Here is a 23,060-nt window from a genome sequence, read left to right as displayed (position 1 = left end):
AGGAAGGGACAGGCAGAAGGTGTCCCTGTGATCTTACCAGGAAAGTGAAACTAGAGAAGTCTTTGGGCAATCAGGAAGAAGCTGAGTTATTTACCAAACATGTAAGGTAACTTCTCTGTCAGGTGTGTAGTATATCTCAGAGAAATACATATTAATACACAAGGATTTATAATTTTTTGATTAATCAGAAATGTATTCAAAAAATTTACCAATATTTCTCAAAGAGACTGCCTGCAGACACCATGGGCACATGAAGTAAAATAATCTGTGAAAATTTATGGTCTTAAATTTGTGAAAATAGGAGTGCCAGTTTGATCAATGTATTGGGTTATACCAGCTGTATGGCTGTTATAGAATGGATTTTGGTCTAAATTTTGTAACTTACAGAAAAGCTATAATTTCAGTCTCTCCTGCCCACATGTATGGTCAACTAATTTTAAACATCTCTAAAAGGCACTTGCAAAAAGGGAAAAATGCCCAATTCTTGGGTGCATGGGCAAAAATATATATATAGAAATGGTAGTTCATGAGGACCAGATATTCTGAAAACCTCACCATGGTAGACTATATGCAGAATGAATGAGTCAGAAAAGTGTACTTTATAAATATATTGCTGAACCTGTAAGAGTAGGGGAAAATCCTAAAGGGGCAAAAAGACCTTATAATAATTGGAAACCAAAGAAATGTGCTAAGAGTCCAGGACTGTCTCAATAGCAATGACTGTGTAAGGAACTGAGAACTTAACTACTATGGAAAATAGAAAGATGACTAGGCCTGGGGTTTGGGTGCAGTTGAAAGACCAAACTCTTTCGGAAAGCTAGAACATTCAAAGGGGCTACACCCTCAGTGAAAGTCAGAGCTGGAAAATATTAGCCTACCAAGAAAGGAAGCAGATGAGAAAATGCATCTGCTTTGGCCATTGCTCTACATCAGGAAAAAATAGTAGTCATCATCACCATCTTCTCTCAACCATTTGTAACTATAAGCTTATTATCGGATGGGCATGCATATGAGTATATGCTATTTGCAAGGTCGTGGAAACTCTAATCTAATAAATGTAGATAACTTGTTTCCAAATTGGTGGAACTCTGTGGCACTTGGTAGAGATAAACATAAATCTGGAGCAAAGCATTAACAATATCGTGCCCTAAGCATTCCTACGGATTCAGCTGATATGAAGTCATTATAAGTACATACATACACACACACACACACACACACACACACACACACACACACTCTCTCTCTCTCTCTCACATACACTCTCAATGAAAAATTACCAAACAGTGAATAACATAAGCCAGAATTTGCACGACCCAACAGAAACAAGAAATACAGACAGATCTACACCCCATCACCCATGCCTGATAACACTGGGATGCAGAATACTGCATATAGAAAAATACATGTGAGATATATAGAGAAAAACATTAAGCAAGGACTCAGCAACCATCAAAAACAACCAGAAAGATCTGAAAAACAACTCAATAGAATCACAAGAAATGAAAAATATAATCATTGCAATAAAAAATTCACTAGATAGGTTAAAAAGAGTATCACACATCACTGAAGAGAGAATAAATGGACCAGGCACAGTGGCTCACACCTGTAATCCCAGCACTTTGGGAGGCTTAGGTGGGTGGATTACTTGAGGCCAGGAGTTTGAGACCAGCTTGGGCAACATGGTGAAACTCTGTCTCTTCTAAAAATACAAAAATTAGCTGGGTATGGTGGTATGTACCTATAATCTCAGCTAGTAGGAGACTGAGGTGGGAGGATCACTTGAGCCCAGGAAGTGGAGGTTGCAGTGAGCTGGATGGTGCCATTGCACTCCAGCCTGAGTGACAGAACCAGACTCTGCCTCAAAAAAAGAAAAGAAGAGTTCAAAAATAAATGAACTGGAAAGTCATGAAAAGATAAACCAACACAAAACACAGAGAAACGAGATGGAAAACAGTAAAGACAGAGTAAGACACAGGGATGACGGAATGAAAAGATTTAACATATGTTGATTCAAGATCCAGTATATTAAAATATCGAAAATGAGAGAAGTTAAGAATTGGGAAGCTTTGAGATTTTACCTTCCTTCTGTAACCGGTGTCCCAGGTATTTGGCCTCCCCCGGCCCAGAAATGGGGGAAGAGGCCCTGGAGGTGCGGTGGGCTCATTCAAGTAAATATTGGACCCAAAGAGTTTTGCAGAGAGCAATTTATTAGGCAGAGAGAGAGAGAGACAGAGAGACAGAGACAGAGACAGAGGAGTAGAGGTAGAGAAAGAAAGAGCGAGTTCCCACACTGTCGTGGGGGAGGATCCAGAGATGGAGTTGTATAGGTAAGGAAGTAGGGGGGATTTTAACCCCGAAGTTACTCCCTCCCCATTCAAGTTCTCAACCAGTGAGAGGAGCTTTTCCAAACTTCCTCTGGAGTGATTGATCTTCGACTCTGATGCTGGATTGGCTGCCTGGCTCACAATACAGGGTCTCCTTCCAAGGCTTTTGGCGGTCTTTTTGAACAAAGGAAGCTCACCTGGGCTGTAATCTTCCTGCCTCCAGAACATCAGACAAAGAACGCTAGGCTCCCGAATGGGGAGGTAGATAGAGGTATGGCACTGGGAAGTTCTTGCCTTTGAAAACATGCCCCTTGTGGACCCGGGAAGATAAGTTAACATAGTTCCTCACTTCTAAGCTCATAAGTTAGCTTCCTGCAGTTTCATGGATGCTATTTGAAGACCCGACATCCCTGGGTCAGACACAAAGAACTTTATTTCTCACCACACAACAGATAGCTTCAACTTTATGTTCAAGCCAATTCTCCCTGGTCCCCAAGTCCCACAGGGGTGATGTGGCCATAGTGCACACTGGGCATGCGGTGAGTTTAAGTCATGCCCAAAGACACCTGAGCTCAGGAAGCCCAGGTCTTTTAGAATGGTCTGTAAGCAAATTTGTGCTTTACCTTGGAGGGAGACCTCATCTTTACTATTACTCATTGTAGTAGACATTATTACCTTACTAGACAGTAAACAAATCTGCTCTCTGCTCCTCTAAACATTCTAGAATCGTTTTTTTCAGAACTAAACATGCAAAAGTTTGAGACTCCCATGGAGAGTTATTTCCCAGTAGTGGAGAAACAGTTGAAGACTGAGACTTTTCAGAACACTAAAAGATCAGAACCTGGTATAGTTTATGCTTTGCATACCAAGCAGCACTAATACATATATACAGTTAGACCTATCATGGTGGACACCAAAAGCAAAAGAGGAGATATTAAAAGCAATCAGTGAGAAAAATGTTCAAATTGACAAGCTACTTGTGCAGTTATTTGGAAGACTTAAGGGTCAAAAATAACAAACACTTTCCTGAGGAAGAACCAGAGTAGTGATGAGCTGTCTTGCCTTAGAGACATCGAGTTCTGTTATAAAGCTTTAATAAGCAAGACAGTGTGGTATTAGGGTACTAGTATAGTTATAGACAAGGAGACCAATGGAACAGGATAAAAAGCCCTTAAAGAATCCCATGCATATATGCACACGTGACTCACAATGGAAGGAGAATTGCAGAACAATGGGGAGATAATGAACTGTTCAATAAATCATGCAGTTACAAGATCATACCTGTGGAGAAACGAAATGAAACCATATTATGAAGTACAAAAAATCTCTTCCAGGTACTTTAAATATTTGTGTTTTTAAATCACCAACAGAAAGTTTTAAAGGGAAAGGAAAACTATACAACTTTCAAAGAACCAAAAAAAAAAAAAAAAAAAAAAAAACCACCCAAAAAGGAGAATATGTTTATAACCTCTGAGTAGGGAAGGATTTCTTACCCTGAACTCAAGAAAACATAGATTGTAAAGGAAGGACTGATAAATTCAACTACAGTAAAATGAACTTTCTCTTAATCAAAGGATACCATTAATAAATTAAAAAGACACAAACTACAACTGAGAAAAGTGGTCTGTAGCACACACATTGCTGATTAGTATCTAACACAGATAAAGAAGAATAAATAAAATAGAAATTGATAAAAGGCATGGACAAGCATTTCAAAGAAAAAAAAACATGACTTGCTAATAAACAAGAAAAATGGTCAACTTCAGTAGTAATCAGGGAGCTAGAAATTAAAAGCATAGCGATAGCATTTTCTATCTACCAGGTTGGCAGAGTTAAAATGTGGAACAATAGAGTACGTGGGCACGTATTCGGAGCCACGGAGCTCTGATGGTCTTATAATCTAATTCCGTGCAAAGACCCAGGCAGACATGTACAGTCTAACTTCCAGGTTTTATCAAGCATAAGGAAAAGCTCAGTTAACAAAAAAATCTTATTCTTTTCTTAACGAGTACCAAAATATTATTATTTTTTTTTATTTTTTTAGACAGGGTCTCACTCTGTCACCGAGGCTGGAGTGCAGTGGTGTGATCTCGGCTCAGTGCAGCCTTCACCCCAGGGTCAAGCAGTTCTCCTGCCTCAGCCTCCTGAGTAGCTGGGATTACAGGTGCCTGCCACTGTGCTCGGCTAATTTTTGTAATTTTAATAGAGACAAGGTTTCACCATGTTGTCCATGCTAGTCTTGAACTCCTGACCTCAGGTGATCCACCTGCCTTGGCCTCCCAAATTGCTAGGATTACAGGCGTGAGCCACTGCACCTGTTCACACCAAAATATTTTTAAGCCAAATTATTATCTAGTCAAACCTTGAATATTGAGATAGATGTACTTTATATTTTCAAGGGGAAATAAATACCTGCGGAGAAAAATCCACTGCATCCCAGAAGAATATCAGTTTTGTTTATCTTCATCCCAAACAGAAGGTCAGATTCAAAAGAGAACCTTAAGGAATAGCCCTCTAAGATATATTCTGGTTTTATTTCTATTGCAAATGAAAATAGACAAATTGACATACAAAATGAAATAGAAAAACACAAAGTATATAGGGACTGGAATAAAGGGAATGGCATGAACTGCTAAAATTTTCCATGTTTGAGAGAAAGAGAAATCAAACAATGGAGGCCTGTTATCCCCTAGAAATTAAAACCATAGCAACAGTATTTTATATCTACCAGGTAGATCAAGTTGCATCTTGTCATGAACCAATGGGACAGGATTACAGAATTTTTTATTCTTATTTTTTTGAGACAGACTCACTCTTTTGCCCAGGCTGGAGTGCAGTGGCACAATCTCGGCTCTCTGCAACCTCTGCCTTTCAGCTTCCAGCAATTCTTGTGCTTTGGACTCCCAAGTAGCTGGCATGCATCACCATCAACATAACAGACTGATTTTTGTATTTTTAGTAGAGATGGGGTTTCACCATGTCTGCCAGGTGGTTCTCGTATTCCTGGCCTCAAGTAATCTGCCTGCTTTGGCCTCCCAAAGTGCTGGGATTACAGACATGAGCCAATGCACCTGGCCCTGGGGATTACAGAATTTGACGATAATGGGTACACAGCTTTCTGGAGGCATAACCTCTGGGACAACTGAATAAGATTGTGGGAAAGGAATAAAGAAAATATTTTGAAGTCTGTCTATGCAAACAATCACAGACGTCCACTCTGGAATAATAAAATCTACCTTAGAATTGCTTTCTTTTTTTAGTGTGATTGAGATGTTATGGTAATATTTAAAATGAAAAAAAAAAATCCCAAAAGTCTAACCTGGAATAACTGCAGTAATAATGATGCCTTGTTCATTAAATTCTTAGTATCCTAATAGCTTTCAGTGTTTAATGAGACATACTTGTATGTACACTTATTAAATATTCTTCATTCTTGAACTACACTGAATAGTGAAGTGAGTTACCTAATTAGCCAGGGAAGCTAAAAGAAGTACTGGGAGTTACCATCTTGGGGAGAAATGTCCGTGCTTGGATTTGAATACTTGCCAGACTTGGTGGCAGTAGAATGAGTCTGAATGAGTATCTCTGCCTGGAAGTTACATAACCTCTATGAGAGATTAATGTGGCTACTGTTGGACTCTGTGTTCTCCATCAGCTAAGCGTGTGCACTTGTCATTCATATTTTGTTTTCAGCTTGTTACACTGACAGAAAAATCTCTGTGGAATAAAGAACCAGTTTTCTGAGCCTCTAAAGCAATACTGTATTTGCATATTTCCCAGATTTCAAGAGAACAGTGTTTTCCTTGCGTGGACGGTTCTTCTATTTTACTGTACTGGAAAACGTTGACAGCTACCAAACTGTCCCTCATTTTGTTCCTGCTGATTACTAATTTTGTTGACTCAATAGTAGAAGTGGGGAATTTTTTAAATTAGATGGCATATTTCAGAAACATTTTCTTAAAAGCCCTGAGTAAAATGTCTGACTTTTATTGAAGCCAGTTTTCTTTGTGCATTACATGTCGCTTTCATGGAAGTATTAGTATATGTAAGCCGATTCTGTTAGGTGGGTAAGACATTCCAGTTTTACCTCTGTTAATTCAAATACCTGATTGTGCATATGCTTATGTTTACTTGATTGGTCAAGGGTGGATGATGGAAAGGAACAGTGAAGCTACCTGAGAATCACTTGTTTAAATACGTTGATTTTATACAGTCTCACTCTGCAGCCCTATTCTATTTTAAAATAAAATAGAATTCTTTAGTTGGTGTTTCCTTTATGTGGTACATAAGGTAATCCTGTTAACAAATAAGCCACCAAAACTTAATCTCATTTGTAATACTAACAACGGGAAACAACAGAATGGCCTGTGAAGATTTGATTGATTAAGTAGATAACAATGCAACAGTATGATTGCATCCTAGGCAACCGTTTCACGTTGTGTTATATAAGATAGTTTAATGACTTTGAGAATTTTCTTAACATGTTATACATTTGAAAAGCCGACAGTCTAACTATATCCCAAGGCAATCTGTATGGAAAAAAGAAAAAGCTTTGAAGGATAGATCTCAAATATTAATAGTTTTCTTAAGTGGTAGGATTGTGTGTGGGTTTTTTCTCTCTATACTTTCCAGTACTTTAATTTTTCTCTAATTATTATGTGCAACTTAATTTTTGTTTTTATCTAACAACATGTAGATTTCAGTAATTTATGATTTTGGCTAACAACATATAAATGTTTTAATAAAAAGACCATCATCATGTTTCTGGTATTTTTATTATCACAGCAGTGTTCAGTATAATTACAGACAGACCTCAGAGATATCTCAGCTCCAGACCACAGCAATAAGGCAAAGAGTGCAATAAAGCAAGTCACAGTGACATACACTTTGGGAGGCCGAGGCAGGTGGATCACGAAGTCAAGAGATTGAGACCATCCTGGTCAGCATGGTGAAGCCCCATCTCTACTAAAAATGCAAAAAATTAGCTGGGCATGGTGGTGTGTGCCTGTAATCCCAGCTACTCAGGAGGCTGAGGCAGGAGAATTGCCTGAACCCAGGAGGTGGAGGTTGTGGTGAGCCAAGATCTCGCCATTGCACTCCAGCCTGGGTAACAAGAGCGAAACTCTGTCTCAAAAAAAAAAAACTATCAGGTGTGCAGTAGCATTGTATCTAAAAGAAACAATGGACATACCTTAATTTAAAAATATGTGTTGCTAAAAATGCTGACATTACTAGAGATACAAAGTAAACACATACTGTTGGAAAAATGGCAGCCAAAAGCTTGCTTGTTGTAGGGTTGCCACAAACGTTCAGTATCTCCAAAGCATGATAAAACAAAGTATGCATATGCTTTAAATGCATATATAATTAACAATCATACAATTATATAAATGTTAATTACATTATGTAATGAGTGGTTATATTACCGCATATATATGCAAATTATATGTAATATATAATTATCAAACAGCTATTATATATACCATGTACTCGGCTAAGCCCTTTATACAAGTTTTCAGGTAGGCAGAAAACATAATCATCCCCACTTTGTAGGTCAGCAAACTGAGGATCTGATGAGGTTCTTTGCCCTCAGATGTATAACTACCACGTGACAGAGCCCAGCTTTGACCTAGAGCCTAAGTCCCAAGTCCATGCTCTTAAGCATTGCTCTTTTGTCTTCGACTTTATTTAATTGTTGTTAAATATTAGCAGAGGTTTTGCCTTTATCCATTTCTTGTCTTCCATTTCTCATTGCAGAAGAAGATGCAAATTTCTTTTGAGAGAAAATTTTAAAGATTGTCACAATTGAATTGAAGCAGGTGGTATTTTAAAATATCCATTGACTAATTATTAGATTGCATTTCACTTATTTTATTGAATTATACAGAATGCATTTCTCTCTTCTCTCTCTCTCTTTTTTTTTTTTTAAAGGGACAGAGTATTACTCTGTTGCCCAGCACCCCAGGTACAATCATGGCTCACTGCAGCCTCAAATTCCTGGGCTCAAGTGATCCTCCCACCTCAGCCTCCTGAGTAGCTAGCTAGGGCTACAGGTGCAAGCCACCACACCCACCTGTTTTTTTTTTTTTAAAAAAAAATTTGTAGAGGTGGGGTCTCACTGTGTTGCCCAGGCTGGTCTCAAACTCCTAGCCTCAAGTGATCCTCCCACCCCTGCCTCCCAGAGTGCTCAGTTACAGGCATGAGCCACTGTGCTGGGCCCATTTCTCTATTTAGAAATGAAAAGGTGCACTTGGGCTGCGTCAAAGGTTGTGATTCTTAAATTCAAACTAAACGATGTCCTTTTTCATTTTTTTTCCTCTGAGATGAAGTCTCACTCTGTCACCCAGACTGGAGTTCAGTGGCTCAATCTGGCTCACTGCAACCTCCGCCTCCCTGGTTCAAGCGATTCTCATGCCTCTGCCTCTGGAGTAGCTGGGATTACAGGTGTGTGCCACCACGTCCAGCTAATTTTTGTATTTTTAGTAGAGACAGGGTTTCATCATGTTGGTCAGGCTGGTCTTGAACTCCTGACCTCAAATGATCCACCCACCTCAGCCTCCCAATGTGCTGGGATTACAGGCGTGAGCCACCGCACCTGGCCGATGATTTTTTTTCTTTCTTTCTTTTTTTTTTTTTTTTTTTTTTTTTTTTTTTTTTTAACAAATTCAGGTGTAAGCAACAAACCATATATGACATACCATTTGTGTTTCAAGGTCACACTGGCTGGGTGCAGTGGCTCACACCTGTAATCCCAGCACTTTGGGAGGCCAAGGTGGGCAGATCATCTGAGGTCAGGAGTTCGAGACCAACCTGGCCAACATGGTGAAATCCCATTTCTACTAAAAATACACAATTTAGATGAGCATGTTGGCATGCACCTGTAATCCCAGCTACTCAGGAGGCTGAGGCAAGAGAATCGCTTAAACACAGGAGGTGGAAGTTGCAGTAAGCCAAGATCGCCCCTTTGCACTTCAGCCTCGGCAACAAGAGCAAAACTCCATCTTAAAAAAAAAATCACACTTACCCTCTTACTGTAGGCACCTGGGTTTACTTGGGGCTGTTTGGAGAGACAGGCATTATTAATGCAGAACCTTTACTTGTGTGCTTATGAATCTAAGGGTTAGCTCTGGTGTCACATTGGACATCAGTGAACTTCCGTGAAATTCCTTTGAGTGTTCAATCTCCCTCCTCCCCAATTTTCATAAGATTTTAGAAAGCGTATTCCACTTATTAATGCACAGGATGTGTGCTCTTACCCAATATTGTCTTCTTTCTGCTCTTCTGAAATCTAGGACAGCTGGCTTAAGTCAAATTATAATACATATTGCATACTGAAATAAAGAAATTATACTCAGTGTTTGTAGCCAAAGACCCTTTTTAGCCCTAAGTATTTAACTTACATATATTTTCAGGCACAAGTATTACTTGTTGCAGATTTTTTTTTTTTTAAGACAGAGTCTCACTCTGTCACCCACACTAGAGTGCAGTGGTACAATCTCCACTCATTGCAGCCTCCGTCTCCTGAGGTTCAAGTGATTCTCCTGCCTCAGCCTCCCGAGTAGCTAGGATTACAAGCCTGTACCACCATGCCCGGCTAATTTATGTATTTTTAGTAGAGACAGTATTTCACCATGTTAACCAGGATGGTCTCGATCTCCTGACAGCATGATCCGCCCGCCTCAGCCTCCCAAAGTTCGGGGATTATAGGCGTGAGCCACCACACCCACCTCTACTTGTTGCAGAATTTTAAACCAAGGAGTGAATGAATATTTAAGAAAAAAAAAATTCTTGATTGTTTCAGTTCATGCTCTTAGTTAAAGCACATCCTGGCACATTTATACTCATCCATCCTGTGTGGGCGAGGAGGGAAAGCCGTGTTACTACCATGTGAAACTTACCGTGGTTTTTATTTTTACCCTCTGCACACACACAACAGTATTGTTTAGTGAGAAGAATTATGCGTAGGAGTTTTAGAGATCTATTTATAATCCTAGCTTTTCCCTAATTGTGTATCCTTAGGGATGCCACTGAACTATTCTGTATATTTCATCAACTTTAAAAAGGAGGTACTGTTAATAGTATGTTGTAACGCAGAAACTTGTTTATAAAAAGTACGAAGCATATGTCAGAGTTGCACAGATCTGAAGCCTACTTCTTCCCTTTCTTCGCTTGCCTCATGAGCACTGTTAGAACCTTTGGAAAGATACTTCTTTTCCAATGGTGTTGCAGTTTAGTGGTTTATCTCTCTGCTCTGCTTGTATTTTTTTTCCTAGATCTTTTTAGCTCTCTCTTTTACATTTTCCTGTTCTCTACGTAAAGAAAGATTTCGTAAAAATTAATTAGGCCAGGTGTGGTGGCTCACACCTGTAATCTCAGCACTTTGGGAGGCTGAGGCAAACCAATCACTTGAACCCAATAGTTTCAAGTCAGCCTGGGCAACATGGTGGGACCCTATCTCTTAAAAAATATACAAAAATTAGCTGGGCATGGTGGTGCACCTGTAGTCCCAGCCTCTTGGGAGACTGAGGTGGGAGGATAATTTCTGCTCAGGAGGTGGAGGCTGCAGTGAGCCATGATCACACCACTGCCCTCCAGCCTGGGCAACAGAGTGAGACCCTGACCCCTGGTGGGGGGGGGGGGAGTAAGATTTTTAATTTTGCATCTAATACATTAAAATAAACTTGTACATTTGGTATGTTTATGCATTCTTTTTTAATTGAAATATAATTTACATACATATGCACAGACCATAAGTGTGTGTATGTATGTGTGTGTATATGTGTATATATAGTTCCCTGAGTTCTGACAAATGTGTATAACCAGTGTACCAGTTGAGATGCAGAACAGTCTGATCATCGCAGAAAGTCTGGGGAATGTTCTTCTCCACTTAAGGATGGCTCATTCCTCCGGCTTCTGACTTGGTTTTTCTGCCTTTGGGGCAGGTGAATCACCTCTCTTCCTATAGCTTCAGAGCAGTCTTTCCGAATTGGGCTCCTTTAATTGATGACATGCTTCTTCCAGAGGAAAAAGTTTGCTTTCCTTTTCTATGTGAATTTTCCAGTTGTTTGTTTTTTTGTTTTTGTCTTTCTAACATCTCTCTTCCTCATTTCCAGGTGGCGTTGGCAATATATTTTACAGTTTAGCACAACTGGTTAGCTTCCAAAGAGGTCATGTAAGGGTCCTTTGAATAAGAAACATTTTTGAAGCCGGGCGCGGTGGCTCAAGCCTGTAATCCCAGCACTTTGGGAGGCCGAGGCGGGTGGATCACGAGGTCAAGAGATCGAGACCATCCTGGTCAACATGGTGAAACTCCGTCTCTACTAAAAATACAAAAAAATTAGCTGGGCATGGTGGCGCGTGCCTGTAATCCCAGCTACTCGGGAGGCTGAGGCAGGAGAATTGCCTGAACCCGGGAGACGGAGGTTGTGGTGAGCCGAGATCGCGCCATTGCACTCCCGCCTGGGTAAAAACAGCGAAACTCCGTCTCAAAAAAAAAAAAAAAAGAAAAAGAAACATTTTAGTGTTGTCTCTGAAATTTTTCTTAAATTATGTCACCCCTGCACCACTCGGAATTTACGTAGCCTTTGTGCACATCAATGCGCTCTCTCCTCCCCCAAATTAAGTATAATGTAGAAGTCTGAGTAAATGTCCATTTTGGAATATTTAGGAAATTTAACGAAATACCAGCCAGCCATCTCTTTGAAGTAGAAATAAATATTATTTACCGTATTTTGTTTGCCATTTGGCAGACACATATTACATTAAACTGTGTCTTGTATTTTAAGTCAGTTTTTGTTATTTTTTAAAGGCTTCATTAGATATAAAGCTATCCATAAGTCAAGCTTTTAAAGTACTATTGAGCGTTGTCAGCCATAATTCTATTTTTATTCTTTGAATCAAGACCCAAACTAGTGCCTTTCGAGTAATATTTCACATGAGCGCTACTTATTAGGGCTGTTTTCAAAAGTATGCAAAGTGTGTTTGTTTTACCTTGCCTTGTGTATTTATACCTCTTCGACTTTGCTTTATGAGGAGCAAAAGAAACTGTCACTATTTGCTATAAATTGAAGCTTTTAATAACTAAGTCTTTTCTACAACATTTGTCAGCTTTGAATATTCTGTCAGTAGAAAATAAAAATAGCAGGGAAACCCAGCAGTGGTGACACTGAGAATTTATCTGCTTATACTAAACTAAGGTACAAAATAAATTCTTGAAGGGTGAGCATTTGGCATTTTTCTTTCAAATAAAGTAAATTGGAACGGACTCTTCCTTGAATAAATTTTAGATGAAAAGTTGGCTAAATAAATGAATAAGTTTCATCATTGAACACAGAACACCTTTTAACCTAGAAACAAGAGAATAAAGTCCTTCAAATCATTCAGTCCTCTATGCCTTGTTTGACATCGGCTTGAAAAATAAGTTTTATAAATACATAAAAAGAAACATGATAGCTCAGTAGTAAAAACGTTGATGCATGTAGTGTTTAAATTTTTAAACTATTTCATAGTAAAAATTCATGTGCAGATCATCTTGGATATGTGACAATAAAAAATTAATTTATCTAATAAAGATGATTCACATAAATCAAATCTAAATAAATTCCATAGTCCATATTTTTGTTCACAAGTTGTGTGCATCTGTTATAAATATTAAAAACATGAATGAAATATACATTATGAAAAACTCAGGGCTTTCTCTTTTGAATAAAGGCATTAAAAGTTTTCCAGGACTCCTTATTGGTGCTGACTTCCAGTTTTAGTTCATCCACCTCTTGCTCTTGTGCTTTTGTTTTTGCTTTGTCTGTTTACTTGTAAGATTCTCTTCTCAAAAGATAACTTTATCATTGTCTTTATCAATGACAGTGAACATTTATGGAGACCTACTGTGGGGCAGGTTTGATAAACGTAACAATAGGTCAGCGCTGTTTTGAGAAGGAACAAAAATGCTGATAGAAATGTGCTTAGCTGTGCTATTATATAATCGTCATTTAAACCTATTATAGAAAGGTGATTAATGAGACCCCATGAACCTGCCTACTCTTGACAACCTTTTGACATGTCTGCAAATATACAGAATTGTATTTATTTATTTAATTTTAGGTGCATACTGTATCTGACATTTCTCCCTATGTTATCCCTGCCCACACCCCCTCTCCTCCCCCCCACCCCTGCTACCTCTCTGTGAGCTAAAGAGATAGTCTCGCCTTTTACAGAATAGACATGCGTGCATGTTTTTAATTGAGCTTTCTGTTAGTGTTACTCCATTCTTACAGATTGAGCCTGAGGGAAAGAGAGAATTAATTATTGTCAAAATAAATCAGATAATTGCACATGTGTAATTTTACAAGGCGCTCTACAACTGTGTTCCTCGTGAAGGAGTGGAATTTGAAGAGTTTTAAATGGCAAGATATGTTTTCTTTTGCTTTTAAACAAAAGTCCTAGTGTAGTGTTAAGGCCTGGGTTTTGATAGTGGTAAATTGGGACTTTATCGCTGTAAGAATGGTGTTTTTTTTCCCCCTTCAAATTAAATCTCCTCATGTCTTTTATGAAATCTCATTTCAAACAAGATAATAGGAATAATTTCTGGTAAAATTTGGACATGAATACACATTAGCGATTTGTGAACGTAGCTGAATTTTTTGTACAGAGAATTTTTATACTAAATTCAGTAAATAGTTCTGTTGTGATGCCTGTCCCCTAGAAAAATCAACGTGCCTATAAAGTACTCAATAGGGAAAATCGAAGATAATAATTTTCCTCTTTGGCATTTTTGTCCCCAATTTGCAAGGTAATGACAAGGCATTTGAGTTCATTTTCTTTTTTGTGTGTCCCTCTTGCATATAGGAGAGTTACCATTTGTATTTGCTTTTGTCTTTTTTTAGTAATCTGATTTTAAGTACCTCTTAGGATTTACAAAGCCATCAGGTACAATATTTCTCTTTTAAAGACTGATAAGATTTTCCCCTTTGAATATGCTTTTTCTTTTGAATTTTGTTAATTGATTTGGGTAAATAAGCTATTCCAATTGTTTGGATAATGAAGAAATAAGATACATATCTCAGAGAAGGAGACTGATTTAATTCCTCATTTTCATACGTGCTGAATATGCCTTCATGATTCATAAGAGCCATTTCTAATCTGCGTTTTGTTAGGGTATTTGTCTTGCTTCAAAATAAATTAGAGTGAAAATCTTTTTAATTTAAGACTCCATTGATGGTTAAAAAAATAAATTAAAAATAAAGATGAGATTGTTTAAATCTTTGATTAATAAGCAAGTTCATAAAGTTCTTGTGAGTTTTTTCAAGGAGATATTTAAATGGATTTCCCTTAACCATTTAAAAGTTTCAGAACAGAATCATTTTATAAAATATCTGCTGGAAAGAGGAAAGCGAATATACCACAGAAGTCTCCCTTTATAAATAAATGAAATCTTCTGTAACTAATGCTTTTATACTTGTGACTTGGGCAAGCTATGAAACATTTTACAGGCCACTGTTTCCTGTTCTTAATAGTTAAGCAAAGCTATTGATTTTTTTTTAAAGTATCTTGGTTTTCAACAATAAACTGTGAAAGCTGGCAGCTCTTTGTTCTAAGTCTTCTGAATATATTTCAGGTACCTTTAATTTTCTGGAAAGCAGTGCTTTTAATAGGATAGTGAATAATTGAATTTCCCATTTGATTTCAAAAAAAAAAAAAAATTCCTGTTGTTGGCTTTAGCCATCTGCTCACCTCCCTTCCTCACTATTTTCCCCTTCCTGCCCTTTCAAACAAGTCATAGACTTGGCTAGTGGTAGATTACAGCCTCTGCTCCTCTTTCTCTAATGTGGAGGCTCATAGCAAACTTTGACCTATCTTCGCAGGCAGTGTGAAGGAGGAAAGCAATGAGCTCTCTCCCCAGAGTCAGCACATTAGCATTTGAGAAATCAGGTTATCTGACCTTGGTTGATTGAGCTGCCTTTGAACTGCCTTAATTTCCCCAAAATGATCAGTCTTTGTGAGATGAAAGACAAAAGTGATTCAAAGAGACTTCGTTCAGAAGAAAGCCAGAAAACACGTAACTCCAGGTATGGAGGCTCGTGCCTGTAATCCCAGCACTTTGGGAAGTGGGGCAGGAGGATGGCTTGAATCCAAGAGTTCAGGAGCAGCATAGGCAACATAGTGAAACCTCATCTCTCCAAAAAAAAAAAAAAAAGAAAATTAGCCACTCACAGTGGCTCATGCCTGTAGCCCCAACTACTTGGGAGGCTGAGGTAGGAGGATTGGTTAAACCTAGCTGGTCGAGGCTACAGTGATCCTTGATCAGGCCACTGTACTCCAGCCTGTGTGACAGAGAAAAACCTTGTCTCAAAGAAAAACGAAGAAAAAATAAAGAAGAAGAAAGTACATAGTTTAGCAGTCATCCCACTTCCTGCCTATCTGCCAGTCAAAGAATAGTCAGATGCCAAAGAGCTCATGTGGTGGTGGTGGTTTTTTTAAAAAAGCTTTATTGAGATAAAATTCATATCTGATACAGTTCACCCATTCAAAATGTACAGTTAGTAGCTTTTCATATATTCATCTGGTTAGCATTCATCCCCACAGTCAATTATCGAACATTTTATTATCCCCCAAGAAGATGCCACAACCCTTAGCATCACTGCCATCTTCTCTTCCCCATCCCTTGGCGACCACTCATCTACTCTCGCCTCTCTACATTTGCCTGTTGTGGACTTTTCATGTAAATGGGGTCTTACCATAGGTAGTCCTTTGTGCCTAGCATCTGTTACTCAGCATGATGTTTTCAAGGCTCCTCTATGTCCTTGAACATGTGTTAGTACTCCATTCCTTTCTATGGCTGAATGACATCCCATTGTACGGTTATACCATGTTTCATTTGTCCATTCACCGATTGATGGATATTTGGGTTATTCTGGCTATTATGAATAATGCTGCTGTGAACATTTCCATACAGGTTTTTGTATGGGCATATGTTGTCATTTGTCTTGGGCATATACCTAGGAGTGGAATTGCTGGGTCAAATGGTAACTATGTTTCACCATTTGAGGAACATCCAGACTCTTTTCCAAAGCACCTGCGACCACTTTACATTCCTATCCACAATGTATAAAAGTTCCAATACTGGCCGGGCGTGGTGGCTCAAGCCTGTAATCCCAGCAACTTTGGGAGGCCGTGATGGGTGGATCATGAGGTCGAGAGATCGAGACCATCCTGGTCAACATGGTGAAACCCCGTCTCTACTAAAAATACAAAAAATTTAGCTGGGCACGGTGGTGCGTGCCTGTAATCCCAGCTACTAGGGAGGCTGAGGCAGGAGAATTGCCTGAACCCAGGAGGCGGAGGTTGCGGTGAGCCGAGATCGCGCCATTGCACTCCAGCCTGGGTAACAAGAGCGAAACTCCGTCTCAAAAAAAAAAAAAGTTCCAATACCTCCACATCCTGAGTCACACATGTTATCATCTGACTTTTTGGATCCAGCTCCATTTCACAGCCCCTGGTATGAAATGCTATCTCACTGTGGTTTTGATTTGCAGTTTTTTTTGTTTTTTGGTTTTTTTTTTTGAGATGGAGTTTTGCTGTTGTTGCCCAGGCTAGAGTGCAATGACGTGATCTTGGCTCCCAGCAACCTCCGCCTCATGGATTGAAGTGATTCTCCTGCCTCAGCCTCCCGAGTATCTGGGATTACAGGCATGTGCCACCATGCCCAGCTAATTTTGTAATTTTAGTGGAGACAGGCTTTCTGCATGTTGGTCAGGCTGGTCTCAAAATCCCGACCTCAGGTGATCCGCCCGCCTCAGCCTCCCAAAGTGTTAGGATTCCAGGCGTGAGCCACCAGGCCTGACCGATTTGCATTTTGATTCCAGCCCCATTTCGCACCAATGTGATATTTCACTGTGGTTTTGATTTGCATTTCCCTAATGGCTTTGATATTGGACATCTTATTGATGTGTTTATTCACATATTTTAATATTATTAGTTACAATGTCCGACAAGCTAATACTCCCATCCTAGTATCTTTAAGACTGGTATTCAGAAGTATTGATTGACAAGTGCCAGGTAGTAATAACCCCTGGAGTTGGAGGGACCCTGCCTCATTGACATACAGGGTAAGAGGAAGGAAAAAAACAGTTTAAATATATGAAATAAAGTGTTTGGGGATCTACGATGGAAGTGTTTGCAGGGACCAGTGGGAACTAAGGGTGGAAGGGTTTGACTCCGCTGGAGAGAAGGGACTCCATCAGGGGCAGAAGAGTCAGAGAGGAGGTGATGGATCATCTGTAAACAATGATGTTTCAGTCATTGGACCAAGAAGGAGGACACCAGGATGAAAAATCGTGGCTCCTGACTGTACAGACAGTGAGCAGGGGCTGCTGTGAGTCTTGATTCTTGACAGTTAAGATGTTTGAGGCCACGGCTGAACACAGCATTCCTGACCCGGGGTCTTTCTCCTTTACTGAAACCCTCCCGCGTGGGGAACACGCTTTCTACTATCACTAAGAAGGGCCAGGATATTACAAAATACCTAAATGGGAGCTGTGCCCAGCGGTTCCAGAAACTGCTTTCTTGCTGTTGCTGTTGTTGTAGTCGTGGTTTCTGTTTCTGAATGCACATTTACATGTTTAGACAAAATGTGACTTATTGATTGTTGTTTTTTGTGACGGAGTCTCACTCTGTCGCTCAGGCTGGAGTGCAGTGGGTCAGTCTTACCTGACTGCAACCTCTACCTCCCGAGTTCAAGCAGTTCTCCTGCCTCAACCTCCCAAGTAGTTGTGATTACAGGTGCGCACCACACACCTGGCAGATTTTTATATTTGTAGTAGAGAAGGGGTTTTGCCCTGTTGCCCAGGCTGTTCTCAAACTCCTGAGCTCAAACGACCCACCTGCCTCAGCTTCCCAAAGTGCTGGGATTACAGCATGAGCCACTGCACCCAGCCAAAATGTGACTTGTCATCTTTGATTTATGAGCGATGAAGTGACTATCCCGGGTCTGTTGCATACATGAAAGACATTTTTTTCTTTTGGAAAATGTTTATTTTCCAGTGACATGTTTGGATTTTCAGGGTTTTTCGTTATTAGGGTGCATTCTTTTTCTGATATCTTCTGTGATGGTTTGGAGGAAAAGATGAGCTTCTGGGAAGCATGCAAACCAAACGAGCTTTGGTACTAAATCTCACCTTGAATGAACACTTCCGCATTTTAAAAACTCTCCAAGATGCTGTTTAAAAGACAGCAGTGGAAGTGACCTTCACCAACCTTAGCTAGCCCAGATCCTTCTTTACGTTGACGAAATTTGCAACTCTGACATGATATTTTAGAAAGCCATATAAAGTGATTTTGCCCATTGGTTATGGCATTTAATGGCTTAAGGAAAAATAGATTTGTATCTTGAAACTTCTGGACCCATTCCCACAACACTGCTTCCGTTCCCTCTTTAAGATATATGGAGAAGCGTGCTGAGAAATCAGAACTGTTAAATATTATCATACAATTTCCTTGATTTTATTTCCTTACAGATAAAATTAGATCAGGAATATAGGGTTTTCTGGGATGCTTTCATGAAAAAGTAGGTGACTGCAGAAATGCCATGAAATAATTAAATCTCAATTATTTGTACGGGTGTTTTCTGAAATGTAATTTAACCCATCACAATACATATGTTTGCTTATAAAACCACTTTTATTAATAGCATTGAGAAAACGTTCACTCCTACTTCCTCCTGCTGTGAATATTGCTCTACTGTTCACCATAAATATTCCTTTTCTTCTTTCTGCAGATCAATTTAGCAGGCAAAATTAGAACACTGTGCTATGTGTGACAGTGAATGGCACAGGTATGGGAGATCCAGAGCCTGGTTTTGATTCTAGAGTCACTACTTTTGTTGTTGTTGTTGTTGTTGTTGAGACAGGGTCTTGCTCTGTCGCCAGGCTGGAGTGCAATAGTACGATCTCAGCTCACTGCAACCTCCACCTCCTGGGTTCAACCAATTCCCCTGCCCCAGCCTCCCAAACAGCTGGGACTACAGGCGCCTGCCACCATGCTCAGCTAATTTTTTTGTATTTTAGTAGAGACCAGGTTTCACCATGTTGACCAGGATGGTCTCGATCTCCTCACCTAGTGATCTTCCTGCCTCAGCATCCCAAAGTGTTGGGATTATAGGGGTGAGCCACCATGCCCAGCTGAGTCACTGCTTTGTAGCCGTATGGCCTTGAGCAAGTCCTTTAACTTTTCTTTTGGCTCAGTTTCCTCTTCTGTAACGTGAGGATTGTAATAGCACATGTATCCAAGGACTACTTTGAAGAAGAATAAGATAGTACAGAAAAAACACACAGCCAGGTACCTGGCACGTGGGAAACGCCACTCATATAACCTGTAATCATCATACTTGTGGTTGCATCTACTTAGTAGGAAAGGGGAGTGTTTAAATGCATTTCCCTCAGAGTATGGAGAAGCATGTCTGTTGTATAGATGACCCAGTTGGAAAACATGAATTTCCGATATCATTTGTAATTCATTTTCATTTGGGAGTATAGAATTGAGTTGCAGATAATCACCCCAGCTTATAGCTATTGACAGCTTGGCAGGTACCAAACACAGCTCTGGGGACTGTATATATAGTCACCCTTCAGTATCCGTGGAGATTGATTCTAGGACCCCACCCCACCCTCTCCCCACCTTAGAATACCAAAATCTGCAGATGCTTAAGACCTTGAAATAAAATGGTGTTGTATCTGCATGTAACCTGTGCACATCTCCCCTACACTTGAAATCATCTCTACATTACTTATAATATCCAATGTGATCTTTGGGAGGCCGAGGCGGGTGGATCACAAGGTCAAGAGATCGAGACCATCCTAGTCAACATGGTGAAACCCCGTCTCTACTAAAAATACAGAAAAGTAGCTGGGCATGGTGGTGTGTGCCTGTAATCCCAGCTACTCAGGAGGCTGAGGCAGGAGAATTGCCTGAACCCAGGAGGTGGAGGTTGCGGTGAGCCGAGATCGCGCCATTGCACTCCAGCCTGGGTAACAAGAGCGAAACTCCATCTCAAAAAAAAAAACAAAAAAAATATATATATATTTTGACAAGTATATATAAAAAAAAGTCCTTATGTGTTCAGTGCAGAAGCAACTATCCATTGTTTTTTCTTTGAATGTTCTTTGATTTGGAGTTGACTGGGCTTGCAGATATGAAGGGCTGAATATACTAGCATTCTCTAATTTAGCCTTAGTAGCAACGCTTTAAGGCAGGCGCTGTTAGTATACAGATACGGAGAATCATGTTCCAAGTCTGTTATGTAGATTTGGAAACTGAGGCACAGAAACGTTAGCTAACTTTCCCAAGGTCACATCGTTAATAAAGGCGGCGCCCGGATACATAATGCTATAGGCTGTTTTGCTTATTGATCACTTTATGTTACTTGAGAGAGAATAGGAAATAGAAGGTGTTTGTCATTTTAATTCTTGGAAGGAGGATGAGTAAGGCAACAAGAGTTCCACATATACTTTTTCCTAACCTAATTTTGTATGTAATATATAATTTATATATTTTAAGTCATGCATTCATTATCATAAATGAAGCTTCTGCCCACAAAGTACTAAGCTAATAATCTAGCTGATTTTTTAATGTGTGAGCATTATTTATATACTGAAAATAACTTTTACATCTTCAAAGTAATCCACTAGGAATCCATGGAAGCAGAGGGTAGCTATCATTTTTGAGGCAGTGATGGTATTTCGTGTGTCAGTAACAGATCACCTTTGCCTTACTTTTCTATAAATTGTCATTTACATGTTGGAAGTTGTCCAGACAAATCTGTATGACCCCCATAGCTGGGCATTAGTGAGTTCTTAGACTGTATTATGATTCTTAAATACACTGGTTCTGTGCAGAGTCATAACTATCCTTCACGGTGATATCTCTGCATAGCCATGCCATTTTAGAAGTCCCTTCATTATGAAAATATTGATTATTTTTTGTTGTCTCCTAAATAAAGCAATAAACACTTGCACTTATCAAAAAGAACTTGTTACTGTTTCACCTCTTAAAATTAACATTTTAGTTGTAAGCATTGGTGCATTTTTGTTTTGGCTCGTTAAAGAATAAGCATGAAATTTTACTGTAATAATTATATCTCAATAAACCTGGCTTTTAGAAAGTAAAGGAATGCATAACAGAAATATTAAAACTGGCAAAGAAGTATGTATACATTCAAAATAGGGAATTTACAAGGATTTCGTTTGATGTGGTCAGTCTTTTGGAAATAGGATTAGTGCTTTTACATAATGTCTTATTATTTCAGGGTCCATTTAGCGAATGTTTATCTGTATGACTAGAAGAGAAGGTTACAAATTGAATTTGAAGAATAATGCTCTAATTTTACGTAGCACCAAGAATGATATTCCTTTGTTTACCTACCATATGAAAACATACCATTCTTGATATCATTAATGGCCAAAAAACTTAAAACAAAAGAAAATGGCTCTTTCCCCAGCATGCAGCTGACAATCTGTGAACAATCACTGATAAGAAAGGTTAGAGACTCAAAAATCTCTCGCCAGTAATAGATTCCTATTGCTAACCAGAGTCCAAGGTGAGAAGCTGGCATTGGTGCAGTTTCTGCCTGCAAGGTGCCCTCTGCCGGTCTCCACAGAGCAGCATGTTATTTTTCGACAACTTTGGATTATCCAGTTTGGTTTTCCAGACATTTATTACCATGTCCGTTGCCTCTTTTCCTCCTCCCTACCTGCCTGCCTTAGCTCATCTCACTGATTTTTAGTGACGTTATTAAAGAGAAGTGGATGTCAGTATTCTTCTCTGTCATCAGGTGGTGCATCAGGTGACAGAGAAAATCAAAATTAGACTGAAATCAGACTGCCGGCCTGTTATCAGTTTCATCTCTGTTTCTGTATCCCAGAAAAATCAAGAGCAACAGGATGTTTTTATAAACCTATAATGCCAGGTTTACAAAAGTTAGCCAAGTCTTAGGTTCTCAGAGGTACAAGGAATCCTGTGCGACACTTTTCACGCTTTGAGAAGCCAGCTTGTCAGAGGGTCCTGGGCCTGCTGCCCACTCTGCCACTTGGGTCAGGTTTCTGATACCTTACCCTGCTCAGAGTGAGACTCCACATCGCAGCCCATGCCTTCTGCTCTGCTGCCTGGATGGGAAGTCAGTCTCCTGTGAAAGTGGGCATGGCTGCTCCTGGATGTGAAAACCCAGAATGGATATCCCTGGGCAGCTATAGCTGAACTTCAAAATGATCCAGGCTTTCAGGCTCCAAGTCACATTCTGGTAAGGCAGGGACTGGTGTTGGCGATGGAAATCTGGCCCAAGTGTTTCAGAGAGCCAGGTTCATTCATGGGCCCACCCAAGCCCTGGCTGTGTGCTTGTTGTAATAAAGATGTACTCACAACAGTCAGTTCCATATACAGGTGTGAGTGTGAGTGTGCGAATAACCATTTAAAATTTTTGTTTTGTTTTGTTTTTTGAGATAAAGTCTTGCTCTGTTGCCCAGGCTGGAGTGTAGTGGTGTGGACCTCTGCCTCTGGGTTCAAGCAAGTCTCCAGCCTCGGCCTCCCGAATAGCTGGGACTACAGTCACCTACCACCATGCCCAGTTAATCATTCAAATACATATATATATATATATATATATATATATATTTGTTTGAGACAGAGTCTGACTCTGTCACCCAGGCTGAAGTGCAGTGACAGCTTCTTGGCTCACTGCAACCTCCA

General features: G+C 39.7%; 1 protein-coding gene across 2 annotated transcripts in view; it reads left to right on the top strand.

Annotated features, from left to right (window-relative positions):
- RSU1 (Ras suppressor protein 1) overlaps positions 1–23,060 on the top strand; it is a 236,593-nt gene that overhangs the window by 162,378 nt on the left and 51,155 nt on the right. The gene's annotated exons all lie outside the window — the stretch shown is intronic.

This window comes from Callithrix jacchus, chromosome 7, assembly GCF_049354715.1.
Source record: "Callithrix jacchus isolate 240 chromosome 7, calJac240_pri, whole genome shotgun sequence".
In the NCBI taxonomy this organism is placed as follows: Eukaryota; Metazoa; Chordata; class Mammalia; order Primates; family Cebidae; genus Callithrix; species Callithrix jacchus.
This window is presented reverse-complemented; position numbering and strand designations above follow the sequence as displayed.